This window comes from Pararge aegeria, chromosome 5, assembly GCF_905163445.1.
Source record: "Pararge aegeria chromosome 5, ilParAegt1.1, whole genome shotgun sequence".
Taxonomy (NCBI): domain Eukaryota; kingdom Metazoa; phylum Arthropoda; class Insecta; order Lepidoptera; family Nymphalidae; genus Pararge; species Pararge aegeria.
Genome location: NC_053184.1, coordinates 10966497 through 10984898, shown reverse-complemented (window position 1 = coordinate 10984898; position 18402 = coordinate 10966497). Strand labels below are relative to the sequence as shown.

The 18402-nt window shown below is 33.5% G+C and overlaps 1 protein-coding gene across 2 annotated transcripts in view; it reads right to left on the bottom strand.

Moving 5' to 3' along the window:
• Window positions 1–16228, bottom strand: part of LOC120624085 (LIM domain only protein 3-like) — a 69187-nt gene extending 52959 nt beyond the window's left edge. For both annotated transcript variants that reach the window (XM_039890423.1, XM_039890424.1), the window contains exon 1: window positions 15872–16228. The gene's annotated coding sequence lies outside the window, so the exon portion shown is untranslated. The remainder of the gene's footprint in view (window positions 1–15871) is intronic.
• Between the last annotated feature and the right edge of the window lie 2174 nt (window positions 16229–18402).

Sequence of the window (18402 nt, the reverse complement as noted above, 5' to 3'; positions counted from 1 at the left end):
TATTTCATAATGAATTTAAGCTTGCTTGCAAATTACTTGGCTCCACTTTCATATCAAACAAAAAAAAGCGAATGCTGAGTTTGTTTGTTTTATCTCGGTTGAATCTTCCTCTTTAACAGGTAGTAGAGACATAAAAAAGACAAACTTGACGGTTCAAAAGTGCTTATAAAGTTGATCAATATAGACTTAAATAAATTGTGAACGGAATTTAAATAATACTCGTAAATTCACACTTTGTATGTAACTAATGTTTAACTTTTATTCATCTTTTATCCACACCCGCTCATACTTTTTAATTAGATATCCAGGAATATTACGAAACTCCGACGCTAATTGAATCCGCACGCTATATCGCTATTGTGAGCAGTAAAAGGTTTTTTAAGCTTTACAAATCACATGGGAATCATTAAAAACAGAAACAACACATATAGCATACGTTATTACCGATGTGAAACATGTGTGAACCTATTTAGGGATGTACGAATTAACGGCAAATGTTACAACGTATGATAGGCTGCCCACACACAGTCAATAATTATTATTTATAATATTATTATAATTTTTTATATAACTAATGACAATATTTTGACCTGTTTTTGTTCTGAATTATCTGAAATACAATATAATGAAATACCAAGAACTCCAAGAATCGCAAATTTAATAATACGATTTCTAAAATCAGTTATTTAGGTAGTTGATTTTTAAAACTAGACTAGTAAATTCTGATATTTTTCTTCGCAGCCCCCATTTTAGGTATACCGACACTCTTAAAATATTATAGCCATTAATATTTAATAAGCAAACATAAAAGAGCACAAGCGACCGTATTATTTCAACTCTTTCTTCTGTCTTAATAGAACCGGAACGTGAAACAACATGTAAATACAAAATTTCATCTAAATAGAGCCGTTTCTGATATGATACACACGTATCACGCAAAAAGCAAAATAAATAGGTATGCACAATTAGCTTCAATTTGTGGGTATATTCAAAGATAACAATCGTTCTGTTTGCCTCTGTATTGACTACTATAAAACGAGTAATTTTATTTTCATTCTTTGGCAACATTTAAAGTAAATTTAGTATCAATTAAGGGTAATGAATGTGACATTCAAAAGATTGAAATTCAACTCACAAATTCTTTACCAATGCAAAGCTTTTAACGTGAGAGATATTTATGGAATTAACAACTCTTTTACAATAAAATATGCTGTTCTTTAAATTTTTATTAACTCTACAATAAGTGGATGATTAAAAATTAAAGGTATTTGATTACAGTTGCCGTGATATAACTTATATCATGCACAAACAATCATTTAAAAATACCTAAATAATAGTTATGCATAATTATTTTAAAATCGCTATTATTGATCGTTGTTGATATTTTACAAATAGTTTTGGTACAATAATAAGACTCAGGATAGAATTTGAACATCTAAAGTCACACTAAAAACTGATTTGTTTTTGCCCAATTGTGTTTGCTTACAATGATTTGGTTCTAGGAAACGTGATCCAGAACAGTTTTTAACCAAAGTAGTTTGATTATTAACCGACTCTTCTGCTAAGTTAAATTTTTTAATCATTTTAGGATTATCAAAATAATATAAAGATCGGATTATATTAAGTTTTCATTAATATATAATGTCTCTAGAAGACTCCGTATATATATTCGCAAATTCCGGGATAAGAGTAAGTTGTATTGATTTTAAAAAGTGCCAAACTTTATCAGTTCTGTGTATAGTATGGTAAACCTGCTAGGTAGATTCTTATCGCTAGAAGACAAAATGTCCCGGCGGACCCTGGGTGATGCAAAAGATTCTATTAAAGTGAATTGCTGTTGAGCAAGCTATATAGGTTACAAGCCCAAATTGATCTAACAAATAGTGTTTATAACTCGTACATGAACTCCATAATAAGCAAAATGCCTGTAGTTTTTTCAGTCAATCAACTACGAACTGATCTTATTGAATTAGTCTGTGAATAATTCGGTTTTTAAAAAAACCCGCGACTACCAAGTTTGCCGGGATGAAAATAATCCTATATCCATTCCAGGGTGCAAGCTGTGTGAAGACTTGTTTAGCTGTGAAACCTTGGGTAGTTTTTTAATTCTCCGGGAACTTTATCCTGTTGTTTTTTCGGGATACAAAGCACCCACTGCCCATCTCCAGGAAGCGAACCATATATGTGCCTTATTTAATTAGGATAAATGCAGTATCTAGTTGATAAGTAAGAAGAAAATAAACGAACATACACACGTTTAATATTGAAAGAATAATATCGAACGAATATGTATAACATGTATAATATATCTAGAATTAATAGATCAAAAAAATATTTTGTATGTAGTATAGTATGTTAATTAAATATGTAATCAAGCGAAAATAAACATTACCTACTAAGAATACAAACAGCTCATGTTTGTTTGAGGCCATTAAAGGTCAACGAAGCAATCGTGATGTTACAATGGAAATAAAATGTAGGTATGGATTTGTTATTTAAATGCGAAAGTTAATATGTTAATGGCATAGGTAGCCACTTTACATGTGACCTATAAATTATAGCACAAATAGACAAGCTATTATTATACAAAGAAATAAAATATGTACCTACCGATTTGATATATAAACTAAATACTATAAAGTAAATATTATTTAGTTTATAATTTTTATCGCAAATGTTCTTCGATTTTAATTATCGCGTTTATATCATAAAGGTGAAAGTTTGTACGTAAGTGTGTAACTACTGAATCGATTAACAGAAATTTGGAATGGAAATACGTACATTATACGTGTACATGAATAAGTCTGTACACGTTATTGTAATAAAAAAAATACGTGAATATAAGATCACCACGGTTGATGCCACGAGGCGCAGCTATAGTAACACTATAATTAATTCAAATAATGGAAGACTAGGTATTCCATTTCTGCAATAAATTAAATTAAGTAACCTCAATGGACCATTATTTGCTAAAAACTGCTCATCTACATAATATTATCATTATCTATATTAAAAGCGGTTAAATTAAATAAATATACTTAATTTTCCAAGCCTAAGTTTTACTTAGCGCAAATTATATAATTTATCTTCTAAGGAGATTGGAGATCAAGTTGTATGAATAATAACATACGGATTGGCGTGAAACAAATTGTATAAAGTTGTGTGCAGTACTTTTACAAAACCAACATGTATGTTATTACAGAGAAAATTAAGCTTATTTGCTTCAACCGGTGACTTTATACACATTCATTGTAAGCACTATTTTTGTTAGTTTTGGACGGAATAACTAAGTTTGTAAACTCACTCCTGAGTAGGCATTGAAGGCTATGTAATTAAAAATTTTATTATTTATTTTTATCTGCAAACACTGACTGTGCTTACTGTATTACCGAGTAAATATAGCAACAGTATAATTAAATCGTAAATTTTGGGTAAACCAGTTGTTTCTGTTGAAACATTTTAAGCTGGGACAAGGGCATGTAAAATTTTTATGTTTAAAGTTAATGAATGTGCAACAGAGATATGTAATTTTAAAATTGATTGAGTACATAGAAACGATCAGTGGAGGTGCGGAAATTAAATAGCCGCTCATATCCGGTCTGTGCCGCGTCAGGCTCAATTCTCGGCCCATTGCAAATCTACAAAATATTTATACTTTTTTCTAGATAAACCCCGAAGCAAAAACACCTCTCCTTTAATTGCCCCCAAATTGTTGATTATTGATCAATTCAATTAAAAGTATTATATTATTCACAAATATATTCATCAGTCATCTTAGTACCCATAACACAAGCTACGCTTACTTTGGGGCTAGACGACGATGTGTGTATTGTCGTAGTATATTTATCGATAATAAGCTGAAGAGATTTTTTATTTGTTTATTTGGTTGAACGCACTAATCTTAGGAACTATCGGTTTGATAGGAAAAAATATTTTAGTGTTGGATAGCCTATTTATCAAGAAAGGCTATAATTTATTTTGATAAGGGATATTCTTAAAAAAATTACAATAATGTAACGCAAAGTAGCAAAATGTTATCTATAAAGATCATTCATTACTTGATGTGCGCTTAGAAAATTATTGGTGATATATAAAAATCATGTACTACATGATTTAAGAAGGTACTTATTATAAAACCTATAAAAAACTCCGCGAGGAAGTATATTTAACAACCTGTTATAGTTGAGTCACAATAGCAGCTTTTGTGTTCTTACATTTTATTAGATCGACGGTAGAAACCAAAGTGGTTTAATTTGTATTGCAGTATAATTCGTATTCCAATAAATAATTTTAGTATCAAGGATATTTATTTATATAGCAGTGAAATACTGTTTAATCAATTCTAATCGGACATTTAATTTATAAGTTATAACGAGTTAAAAAGAAATTAAGGGCTACATAAGGGCTAAGCTAAGCAGTTATCCCATAGTACGTACATGGAACGCTTTAAAAACAAAAACAAACGCGAACGAAGCCACGGGCAACAGCTAGTTGTAAATAAAAATAATGTTTTTTTGAGAGTTTTCAGTTACTATTTCCTATAAGTTATTTGAAATAGGACATTAAGAGAGAGCGCGTTCTACCTTAATACTGTTCATTCATAAAGTATTATAAATTATTGTATCAAAGGAGTCGTTTAATCGCGTTTTTCCTTACCCCGAGAGTTGTCCCTCATGAAATGACAAACTTTCCGCACTGTGACCTCTGATATGAGTGGTGGTGGTATTCGATACAAAAAAAAGTATAAAAGGATAATTAGGAGATAAAAGAGCATAAAAAGAGGTGGGCGTTGCGACCGCAACGCAGTTTGAATTTTTTCCGTCACCATCGTCTAACAGGTTATCGATCCAATGTAATCTGATCATAAAGAACTGAATTTTATATTTTTGTATTTTTATATACTAAAAAAATATTAGTGGATTACCAACAAAGAAATAAAATAATCCAGTTTTCTACTATTTTATAAGGTGTTTGATTCATAACACGGTTGTAAAGTACCAATACATTTCAAAGCAATGGCTACAAGTTGTTTTGTCACATCGGCGCACGCGCAGAGAACGTGAGGTGACAATCAAAATACATTACGGGCAATCAATAATTCACAATCGAATACTGACACAGATAGAATGGATGTTTGTACAATTAAGCTCAACAAATGTACACGGCATTATTCTTAATTAATCGTTTTACTCGTAAGTGCGTATAATGAAAAGGAGTACGCTTATTTTGTCCGGTCAATGGATAACGTATTGTTTAGTTATATGAGAGCCAAAGAGTATGAACAAAGTTTTTGATATTTTAGCTGAGATTCGCACACAAGATATTTTCCTATGCAATTTTGCAGGAAGTTTCATTCATTTCATAAAGTAGGTTAAGGTTTTTCTTAAATTTATGTATTATTAAAACTTTATTCGCTGCTGTAAGCCGAGAGGCTGTCACTCGATTTTAATTTTAAGTTTGAAATTTAGGAATGTTGGAAACGTTTCATCCAACATAACTTAGACAAGTCTAAATTCATAAAGTTAAAAATATTTACTACATACTGATACAAAAAATATTTGACAAACCTCTAAAAAGACGGTTTCAAAAGATGTCGATTTAAATTTTTTTTTTTCACTTATCAGATTTTCTTACTTGAATCTAAGAAATCTTATTTAATATTTGAAGTAATCTTTAATCTGCCTTTAGGTAAAAATAACACAAATGCAAAAGCATTTCCATTCAAATAAGAAAAAATATTATACATTTAAAAAAACACAACCCAATTAAGGACCCTAAGTTATTTTTAATACTAATGAAATTATTAAATTTGGATTTCTTGGAATTAAATTGGAAGAAATGCAATTTAAAAATATAAAAATACATCCTAACAGCATAAGCCAATGATTTATTCAATGAAACTAAACATGATAGAGCCAGAGATAGAGAAAATAGTGTGATAAATAAAAGAAACAAAAATATCCAAATAAAAGATAAAAAGGTAGTAGTAGTATTGTATAGAGACTAGGACCCTATTATAAGTAATGACTATGGGCAACCATTTTAGAGAAAAGCGCTCCTGTTAGTGTTGGCGAGCCAATTAGAAGTGTTAGAGAGGTACATGGCTACAGCCGCGCCAGCGCTCCTCGACGCCCAATTAAACTCACACCCGTCGACAACCCGCACCGTGCCGGAACCAAGTACCCTGGCGTAATTGTGTAACTCACTTCTAAACAAACCTCGGCTTTTTATACCATAGATAACAATTGAATTATGTCAGACGCCACAAGAACTCCCCCTTCATTCTCTGTAGCTATTGAGTTGTTAATTAAATTCACACAACTCTACTATCGCTTGTCACGACTTACATTGTATCACGAGTGGATAGGGGCGATTTCGCGATGCGAGGGTCTCGATTCGAAACGTTGCTTGTTTAATTACAACAATAGTAGCCCCTAATGAGAGTTTGCGCTAATAAGCGCAACAGAATGTAATCAACATGCCTCGTCGCTCTAATGAGCCGAGTTCCTGGCAAAAACAAGCAATGTCGACATTTTACTGAAGATTAATTAGGCGTTCTGCCTATACGGAGACTTGATACTGGCCCCACCGGAAACCCCCTGTTTCTAACTTGTTTCTGATTAACATGTTCCTTAGGAACTCTTGATATTAATGATTCCACAGAAGTCGCTTTCCGCAGCGCTTAGCAGTTTTCACATTTTTTTTTAAAGATCTCATTTGCGTACGACAAAGGCGTAACTAGGAGCGGTCTTCTTTAAATTACTTCTATTGACGACAAAGTACAGGGACCTGTAAACGTCGTTAGCTTAAATAAGCACGTTTGATTACGTCGTAGCTAGCTACCCCATTAAAACTTAACGAGGGACAACCCCGGGGAAAATAACTAACCCAATTTCCCTTTGCCGGGAAATCATTAAAAGTCTTAAAAGGGTCTTTTCATATATTTTTTAGCCCGGAGCGTACGTGCAAATAAACACATTTTTACATACTCGAACAAACAATTCTCCTAACGAGGCGGGAGCGTAACGAGCGCGCGGCGGTGTCCAGTAGCCGGCGCCCCGTAGGCCCGGCCAATTTGTGACGGCTTTGTTTTGAAAAACAACTTGCACGAGCAACTTGACGAGCGATACCAGGCTATTTCACTAATTAACTACACGCATATTTATTAAGATAACAAAACTAAGATGGGTAAATTAAATTTAATATTTACACAAATTAGATGGTAAAAATACTAGACTATGTAAAATAGAAATAGTCCAAATAATCACTTCAGGCCCAAAACGTCTGGCCTTTATGGACAATATAGTTGTAGTTTTAATTTTTCTCATGCTGTCGTGCTAATATTTAGCCAATTAGATTGCAATGCTATAATCGCAATTATCTAAATCATTAATATCATCAACCTAATGAGGTACCCTTGCTGGGTACAGACCTCTCCTATCATAGGAACATAGACCCACCAGGCTACTCCATTGTCGACTTATAATAACTGGATCGGATGGCTTAACGTGCACCCTGAGGCGTAGTCCGAGTGAACTTCCTAAGTCCAGACTACTAATGAGATATTTTTGTCAGAAAACCCCAATTCAAAGGCATCCCCGAGTTATAAATTCACAGTTTTCTTTACAGATAAATAACACACGCATTTAACAATACCTTTTCATCGGTCTTATGAGTTTTAGCCAAGAGCAAAAAAGTGTCCGCAGATCAGAAATGATTGCGTTTGTCACATGGTATTGTCAATGACAAAGTTTGATGCGAGGATTATTCAGTTGCTGTAACATTCTAGATCTTCAATACATAGTGTACCTACTGTGTTTACATACACCTAGTAAGATATTACCTCAAAATAATTATTATTTAATTGCTGAAACAGGTAAGACGACTCTCGGGTGTTATATTCAGAGAGAAAAGTATTGTAGTTTTAATTGTATAGAGCAAAATTAAATTTTAACTTCGGATTTGTTAACAAACATGAATTATATAAGGTTTCGTATTGTTTCCCAATTATAATTGATTCTATTAAGCAAGCTTCGGCTATAATTGAAAGTAGACAGTTTCTGCGCAAGTGGGTAAGGTAATTACAAGATCCAATTTAGAATTGCCAACTCTACACTTTGCTGTTAGTTTGAAACAAAAGCTTAATTAATTAAGTCGAGAACAATTTAGTTGGGAGCCGTAATATTCCCAGCAATTACGCGAATTCGATGTGTTTTGTAGTGAACGGTAATTGCCGAGTGTCGTGTCGGATCAGATTTTGCCAACATCGATACATCTAGGGTTGCCTTTCATCATAAATTAATATTGCCATTGTAATAATATGTAATGTTACCAATATATTTATATCTCGTTTACAATATTAAGGTCACATAGTTATAAAGTAGGCTTTACGATGAAGTTATAAAAATCATAGGATGGAAATTATAAGTATTGTGAGGTACATAATCTGTTATAGTAATTAAATATTTCTCTACATATTTAATCGATTGGCACGTTCCGAAAATTTGTGATTATAATTATGTTGATTTTGAGTACATATCCATATATTTCTTAAGCAGTAGTAATTATAAACATTGCTATTCACACTTTATGTATACTAAATTACTTAATTTGTAATAGTGATAAATGACAACCCTAGCTGAGACCAACACTAATACGGCCCATACATTAATTATACGAACACAAACACGGCTAATTGGAAAATCTAATAATTAATTAAGAAGCTCGGAACTGTGTTGATTATGATTTTTAATTAAGCTATTTTAATTGGTTTATTGTTTAGTGCACTAATATTTTAATGAGGAAAAGTTACTTTTTGTAACTATTTTGCAACAAAGCAAACGCGACTTGAAGAGCTAAGTGTAGCTAGCTTAGCTTAGCTCACGTAGCTTTACTAGTGCACTTCAGAAATGATTTTAGCTTTTAGTAAAATATGACGTATGTTTCTATATTACCCCCAGCTAACAGAAATGTGTTAATAAAAAACCATTAAAGCTAAACTACGTATATGTCGAATGCTTTAAACTAACATAGCTCGGGAGCTTAGATCTTGAAAGACAACTCACTAAGGGTCAAAATAGACTGACAATCGAAAGCAACAATATGCGCAGTATGTCATATTGGTTGACAAAAGATGATTGACCTACAATGGTAAAATGATAATTTTCCTTCCATTGTAAACCAGGAGCGAGTGGTCGAGCTAAGCTTATTGTACCTGAGTTGATTTAACATATTATGTATGTTAACGGGCGATTGACGCAGTGGGCAGTAACCCTGCTTTCTTAGTCAATGTTGTGTGTTCGATCCCCACAACTGGTAAATGTTTGTGTGATGAACATGTATGTTTTTCAGTGTCTGGGTGTTTATTAGTATATTATAAATATTTATGTATACTATTCCTAAAAATTTTCATCAGTCATCTTAGTACCCATAACACAAGATACGCTTACTTTGGGGCTAGATGGCGATGTGTGTATTGTCGAAGTATATTTATTATTATTTATTATACTGGACGCTCAACGCGATGAGCTAAAGGCCAGACCTCCAGCGGCCGTATTATATAACTATATAGCCGGTGTGTTGACTTGTAGCGAATACAGCCGCACGTTTAGCACAAAATCAGGTTGTGCGAGTCTTCTTAGAGCTCACCAGCGACGCTCTCAGCTGGAATGCGAAACAGTCACTGTGACCGAATACGGTTAGAATTGATTGATTGATTGAAAGTTAACTATTACGTATGTTTCTAAATTTTCCCTTAGCTAATAGAAACAGTGCTTACAGCGAACAGCGCGTGTCGCCAGTGATGACTCTTGACTCTTTAACGTGTGGGCCCCATAAGAAGACTCATGCCCGCTTTTATTAACGACGAACAAGGCAATGCCTAATCAAAGAGGATTCCTAGATATACATTTACCGTTCACCTATCGATGTTCACTTAGCAACTCATATAACCTAACTTGTTTACTTGATTCTTGCCACAAGTTGCGGTGTTTTGTGTTTGTATTGTCTTAGTTTTCATTTTTCATTTAAGATTATTAAAAATAAACCAAATTTATATTTTAACTGGTTGGAAACGGGCATCAGATTACTGTAATGCTCCTTTTTAAGCAGTTAAAGCGGGTTACGAATTACGAGAGAATTGACGAGATCCATAGAAAAGTAGAGTTACCGAGATAGCTCAAGAAGTCGCGAAACTGAAGTGGCAATGGTTAGGGCAAATAGCTCGGAGAACCGATGGGCTTTAGGGTCCCAAGGGGCTGAAATGTCCACCCCGCACCATTAAACGCAGCGTTAGTCAACTTCTAACGAGGTCAACAGACGACATTCAGCGATTCGTTGGCCGCTGGGCAAAAGCGGCACAGGACTGTGCACTTTGAAACTCTCTACAGCAGTTTAAGTCCAGCAGTGGGCATCAATCAGTTCAAGTGATGAAGATGATGAAATATAAATAATCTAAAATAGAGAGGCAATAGAAATCTTGCAGAAGTATGAGATATTAGTTTACATAATGTTTATGGCCCATTGTTCTAGGTACCGGTATCTTCTTTTGCCAACTAGGTACTTTTCTTTTAATTAGTAGACAGGATTTAAATTGATAAAAGTGAGAATCACAAGATTCTGTTAAGAATAAAATATTCAAATGAATGCAATAATTAAAATCAAAGAACAGCTCGTGTTGTTTTAGCTTTATGTACGTTAATTAATTATTTAATTAAGATGAGTAGATTGCAAATTAACTTTAAGTCGAATGCAAGCCACTGACCACAAGTACGTATTATTGTTATGCATATAGGCTATTAAATTGTTTGATAATTGCGTTCATAGTTATGTGGCGGTGTCTAATTGGTAACCTAACCAGCTAAAATTGCGCTTTGAAACATCTTTCTAATTTTACCACGTTGTTATAATATTGCTCAAGCAGACTATCAAAGGCTTGAGAGCCTTTGATAGTCTGCTTGCTTGCTTGTCTGCTTTTTTTTTTGTTTTTACAATATGGAGGTGAGCACTTCTCGACCCTCTATCGCGCAATAGTTAATTCCTATTTCAACAATTTTTTGCTTTTCACTCTACTACCATACAGATTGAGACGTAACGGCACAAAATACACTAGTGTGTATTTCTGTCTTTAACCGTGAAGGAAAATATATTTAAGAAACCTGCATGCCTGAGAGTTTTCAATGATGTTCTCAAAGGCGTGTAAAGTTACCAATCAGCACTTGGCCAGCATGGGGGAATACGTCCTATATCCTTCTCATTCTGAGTTGCGATCCATGCCCTAAAGTATGCCGATAACTTGTTAATAATGTTGAGAATAACGATACTAAATGGTTGCGAAGACAAAAAAGTATTGAGGAGAGCACTCAATGTTAAGGAAACGAATTGATCCGCTGATATAAATATTTTATGTCTTTATTATAAATATCAGCTGATATGTTGAGAATATATTTTCCAATTATAATTTGATTGATAAAAACAATAATTGATAAATTTACTTGGTTAAATTCCAGGAAACCTCGTGTCTTCAGATTAAGATATGTACATTGGCAACGTAATGACCACGACCTATAGTTCAACACATTATGATTTAGTTGGAGCACATCGTTAATTAGAATTCAGAAGGTTTAATAAGCCCGTGTTAATTAATGGTTACATCATTATTTTTCAGAAAAACAGAACGGTCCTGTTTAATTACTCGCGTAATCTTGTTACTCAGATAGAATGTAGGTACCGCTCATATTACCGAGATAAAATTGTTATCGTTATAAATTATAAGTACATCATTAATTTTATGATAAGTGCAACTTTAATTAAATGCGTGGTTAAGCGGCGATAATTTTTTATTAAATAATATCTATCCGTTAAATTCAATGAACCGTTGCGTAAGCATTACTTAATTTAATAATTTTATTATAATTTTATTATTAAATATAAATTTAAATAGTAATGCTTACTAATTTGAAAAATATTTTGTGAATAATGAACTCTCTATAATTTGATTCGCGAATTTGAGCGAGCCAAACAATTTAGCAGGAAACTGCTTTTAGACGCAAGTAGACAAATAATTAATATATTAATATTGAAAATATGTAGTGTCTTAATCTTTATGACCGATATAGTAGAAGTACCTTTAGTATACTCATGACACCTTGGACCAATTTTAGAAAGCTTACTGAGAAATAAGTGATTATCTCAATAGATCGATAACGGCCCGCATTATAATACTTCTAAAGAAAATAATTAAGCGTACGAACAACTGAAAAATAGCTTCACTTAATTACAAATACCTAGTGCAAAATTTTCCGACACAATAAACTTTATTCCTATACAATTAATTTAGTCTATAGATTAATACGTGGAAGTTTCGTGACCCCATTAAGCAAGCCTTTGTCCTGTAATGGAAATAAATAGCTTGAATTTTAAGTGATTTCAGCTGTTCTCGAGTGCCTTTCCCCCTTCGCCAGGGGGTGCGACCAAACTTTAATTAAGACACAACAATTAAAATAACAAGCGGCGGGGTGCGGCGTCATTATGCAGAGCCGTGTGAGTGCATGCAACATCACTAATCTACTTCACTGTTTCTTTTTAATTCCCAACACAAGTAAATGATATTATAAGCGCGACTTGTTGTTGAGACTTTATAATTACTGACAAAGACTCGCTACAGAACACAGTCTACAGTCGCTATAAAACTGATGTAAAAGGCAATATACTAATTTCTTCATGGACTGTAGGAGAGCCGTAACTTAAGTGGCTAAAGCGCTCTGGCTGTGATTGCCAGTGAGTCACAGGTTGAAATCCTGTCGGTTCCGAAAATTTTATCTTTGCAAGCTATCTTTTGCAGGCAACCTTTGTAGAATAGACTTACAGCAAGAGAACGGGATAGTGCCAAGAGTGTTGTAATATATAAATATAAAATATACATAATATATTTAAATATATAACATACGTTATATATAAAAGTAGACTTTAATACATAATTTACAAACAATAAAAAGCTACAACTTCTAATGCCATCACTCAAAGAGTATGTAATTACGGATTTGTTATCATAATTTGTCAAGCTTTGTAAGGTTTTAAAATTTGGAATTGTTGTAAAAACTAGTTTGCAGCTGGAAAAAAAGATAAATATTTTAATTTTCATTGCCAAAACGGCAAAATGAGGTTCATAAGAGTTTCAAATAAAAGGTTTTAAAATAAAAATTTGTACATTCCAAAACATATGTTTTTATGAAACCGAAACAAATCGTGTGGATAGAGGTTGGTGTAAACAAGCATACTTTTTTTTAAAAACACCATTTACTCTTTTCAAATGCATTTCGGTGTTTCCAGTCGGTCGAGTAATAATTATTTTTTTAATCAAATAAATGTTTAAGCCACTTTCGAAGGTAGGTACGGAACCCGCAATGCGCAAGTCTGATTCGCACTTGGCAGGTTTATTTTTAGTGAAACACCTATCCGATCACCCGATAACGTGGCTACTACGCGATTTATACCAATTACTTATTACAAAAGTAAGTGATTCATAGAGTCAAGCCTTCTTATTCGTTAAGAAATTCTGGATTTTTAATTCGGTATTAAATTAAAAAGTGTATTTTTTGAATAATGATTCTTTTCAATAATAATGAATATTTTTGATATTTTCTTTCGTACCTAATTAATCATTTTATGCTCAATAAAATAGTTTGAATATTACACATCTGCCGAGTCCCCACGACGCGGTCTCTTTTTAGTTTTTTAACAGATATAATTAAATAACATGTGCAAAAGTTATGGCTAAGATGAAATAAGTACCAATTACGCTTATGAGAACTAAAACATTTTATTGCTTACTATTAGACATAACCGTGGCGGCTACTTTACAAAATAAGACATTTTGTAAAGTTTCAACCCACATTCAAGACGAGCTCTGGAATCGTCAGAGCTCTATTTGAGTTTTTTTATGACTACAAGATATTGACAGGCTTACAACAGTAACATATTAAAACCAATTTTCTTTTCTTCTTATTATATGAAACATAAGGACCGACGCGACAATATCATTTCAAATTTTGTTTTCTAATTATCTACCCTTGGTCATTTAATCTTTGAAGTGTGAACGATTTAAGCATCACTCATTCACTTGTTTTTCACGTAGGTAGATAAGTACGTATGTTTATCGGTTACGTCCAAAATTAATAAGTGTTATCGTAGGATGCCCTAAAGCTCCAATTACGCGTTGGTTGCAATTTCCGCGGAAAGAAGATTTATTTGTAGCCAATTGTTGCGAAAGCTAAAAGTTCTAAATAAAAATAAAGTGGGAGGTTCAAAGCTTAGTAGTACCTACATGATTTCATTGCTGTTATGTATAGAAATATAAATAAGGTAACTTTTTAAATGATATATATACCCACTTACTATGTGTACTCACATTAAGAGAATATTACTTTTGGTAGGTACCGAAGTACTTTAATGAAAGTAAGATAATATGTAATATTTATTAAAATTACTGACACAAATGCCAATTCTTAGCACTACCGGTTAATCACTGATATTTACTGACCAGGATTGATAATATTTTCTTTCCCATTTCAGAACATCTGTTGACGGTGAAATGTCTGTCTTTAAGACAAAAATTACTTAGAGCCAGAGATTATAAAAGTAGCTATGAACATAAAAATAAATCCTTATCTCATTCTCATACATTTCAGACAAGCGATTATTTTCGAAGAGGAATCATTACTGCTGATCCGTCTTTGCGAACTCTACCATTGCCCCTAGTGTAACTTTACGAACTTAACTTCGTAGTAAATTAAACCTGTTAAATTTGTATAGAGTTGTCAAAGTTTGACGTTTTGTTCTTCATAAAATAACACAGACTTACATGGATGGGGCGTTTATTTCTTTATTTACATGAAAGCATAATATACTAGAACTATAGAGCTAAATTATACTGCAATTTTAATTCGATATTGTATATTGTTAATTATTTCTTTTTCTTTTCTCTAATATTGTTATTTTAAATGTATTACCACGGGCTTTGCCTAAAATAAATAGATTATTGTTATTAAATTATTATGGATCGTTTCCTACCTTGTATCTAGATAATCCCTAACTTTTTAGAAGTTTGGTTAAAACCAACATGGTTTTAATTGCCTGCAGGTTTAACCGGTGGGCCATCTATATATATTAGGGCCAACAAGGTAAGAAGTTACCTTTTTGGTAACTTCTTACACCAAATGGTTCAGGCAAATCAACGGTTAAAAGCTATTGAAAAATACATAACAAATTTTATTCGTAGGTATATTATCATCTTTTTTCGATTAGTAAAATTCTAGATATGATAAAAAATAAAATAATAATAAATAATCATGTACACGTTGGTATTCGAGAAAATAAATAAAAAAAAAACTTAAACAACAAAACTTGGCCACATTAATACTTATTATACCTAATGCAGTATTGTTATATTTAAATTAAATTACTACTAAGGCTTATCTAAGTTTATTATTTAAAGTAGAGCCAAAGTACCTAGATGCATAAAAGCGCGGGCGGTAACTTTAGCTTACAAAAATGTTTTCGGTATTTGCTTTATCTAGTGTAGTTAAAAAAGCTCTTTCCAAATTCTAAGTAGTAAGTTAATATATCTATATTAATATATAATATATATATAAACAAAAACATCGAATTTTTTGCACTACATGACTCTACCACTATTCGTAAGGTTCGTTATGAAATAAAATATGAAATTATACTGATGCAATCTAATTTATGAGCTTCCTTACTACTTACCGTTGACAAGTGTAACATATTTTACAATGAAGAACCGATATACAATGTTTAATCATTTACGAGCTTATCACCGTCTGTAAACAGCTGATAACACACAACTTACCTTCTCAAACGCTGCACGCCAAAGTAAACACACTGAAATTGCTCTCCAAGAACGTGTCTTTAATCCACAACAACTATTCCACAGTTACAATAATGCCACTAAAACAAGATTCGCTTGTCCACTTAAATTGTCACTTTCAATGAGATTTACAAGTTTTCCGAAAAGTATGTAAACAAATAATAAAAGATTATTATTGTGAAGATACCAAGGATTTAGCACTCGACGTTTAAATAAGATTTATAACGCGACTCAAGATTATTATTTCAGAGCAGTAATAAAAGACTGGATTTTATTTTATCACAGCTCGTGTAAAGTTTGCGGCTCCGCAGAGATACAACTACACGTTCACTCACTGCGAGAGCTTACGGCGGAATGAGCCGAAGTGCGAAGCCGACCGCGGGGGAAAGCCGAAAGCAGGCGAGAGTCGGGCGACTCGCGGAGGGCGGGCGCCGGAATACGGGGTGGAATGGAACAACACTCTAATATAATGATGGGGTCAGAACACTTTAATGCTTTAATTTGAAAAGTACACTAGCAACAGCTTTTACGGCTTCCCGTAATAACGTGTACGGTTAATGCATTGTGCCTTTCGTTTTTTTCTTACAAAGACGTTGAGTAATCTGAAAATACTGGCAACTAGTTTCATTATTTTTCAATTGTGTACTATAGTGTAATATTGAGTCGCTAGTGAATGCCGGCCTAAATTCAATTTCGCCCCTTCCTCCATACCCCTTTTCGTAGAAAACCAATCTTCTTTACATTCCCTAGTCGACAAATTTATGCTCGTTCATACGTCCCCCCGATAGGTAGCTTGTGTGAAGTAGAAGCGATAGCTGGCAGACAGCATACATTATTGAGTATCGGTGGTGACTGACAACCGCAAAGAAACGGTAAGTGTATGTGTGTCCGGTCCGGGACGGTGTCCGGACCGTCGCTGCGGCTGAGAATTTAATTTCCCCGGGCGGGCCACCCTTGCCGCCATTGTCCGCTCAGTATTTCATTACGGCTCGAGCTTTTCTATTAATAAATCACTCTTCGCCTGCGCCGTTTAATTACGTCCCGGATCCGGCCAACGTCTGATTACACTTTCATCGAACATCTAATTGGGAGTGCAGTCGGGTCGGGAGGGAACGTGTGTATTCTTTGTTCGAGAGATATTACTCCCAGCCTATATTACCTCGATATGAAGCAATCTTGCTGAACTAAGTTCGCTTCGAACGAACTTTGATTAAAACCGACCGGCTGCAGCGTTAATGCGTCCATTACTTCATATAATAATCACGATTAATGGTTCCATTATGACTACCTATTTAAACTATACTGTATGAGAAATGGTTGTAGATAAAATATACTTTACCTACGCGTACCTAAGAATTGCCTACGCTTATTAATATTCTTTATCTAAGAGTAATGCTATAAGCAGTTTCATAAAACTAATGTACTGATATACTTGCGTAGTATTAGCGTATATTAGTAATAATGCCTTGTAGTGACGGCAGGGTCTCGTACGAGGCGACTAGAGGAATTTAACGGAGCACGGGCATCTACGCCCTGCTTGCTGCCATTTACAGCCATCACCAACAAGTCTGACACGCGCAATGATTATGGGCAACTTACTTCCATTTCAAGAGGCGTTTAGTCAAACAGTGGACCGTTATAGGCTACTGATTGGTGGACGTATTCACTAGACTAGAAAATATAATGTAATAAGTATACTTATTTGCTAATAATAGCAACTATGTAAAACGCAAATCGAATAGAAAAAGTCACTTTCCTTACAAAGTTATTGATATTTTAATACGGTTGCCGAACGCCAAATCCGGTAACCGGTCACCTAATCGTTATTCCATTTATAGTTACATGCGAGGTAATTAGTGTCTCGAAGTAATGCAGCGAATACGTGGCGACGAGTGCCCGCGGTTCGACGTAGTGGCTCAAGACCTTTTTTAATTTCCTGTAGCGGTAGTGGCGCGGGTGAGCCACCACAGCCTAAATAAATACAGCCTTGTCACTTTACAACTAGGTTTTACGTATTGAATGTTTTATATTGGATAGAAGCACGCGTTACTTTGCGGAAATCCATGATATGTTATGAAAATTAAGCTACATTGGCTACCTAGGTTTTACGTTTAAATAAGTTATCATCATTTATTTGCAATATTTGGTTTATAAAAAGTGTTGCTAAACTGTGAGTTGTAATACAATTGTATGATTCGATAAAATAGATATTTAAAATAGAGCCCCAACTCGGCTATTACAACTACGACAAATAATATATAATAAAATAAATTAATAAATAAAAAATAAATTAATAATAAAAAACACATACTTTAACTAATTAAATTTAACTAACTAATAAAATATATACAATTTTCGTGGTTACCTACACTAGAAAAGCCTATATCGTGGGTGTCTATTTTTGTTTAATAGTCTCTTGGTTACCGAAAGTTTTTACAGTTAATTATTTTAAACAAAAATCGGAAATCGGAAACATGTTGAATAAACTTTTATGACTATTAGCTATAATTATT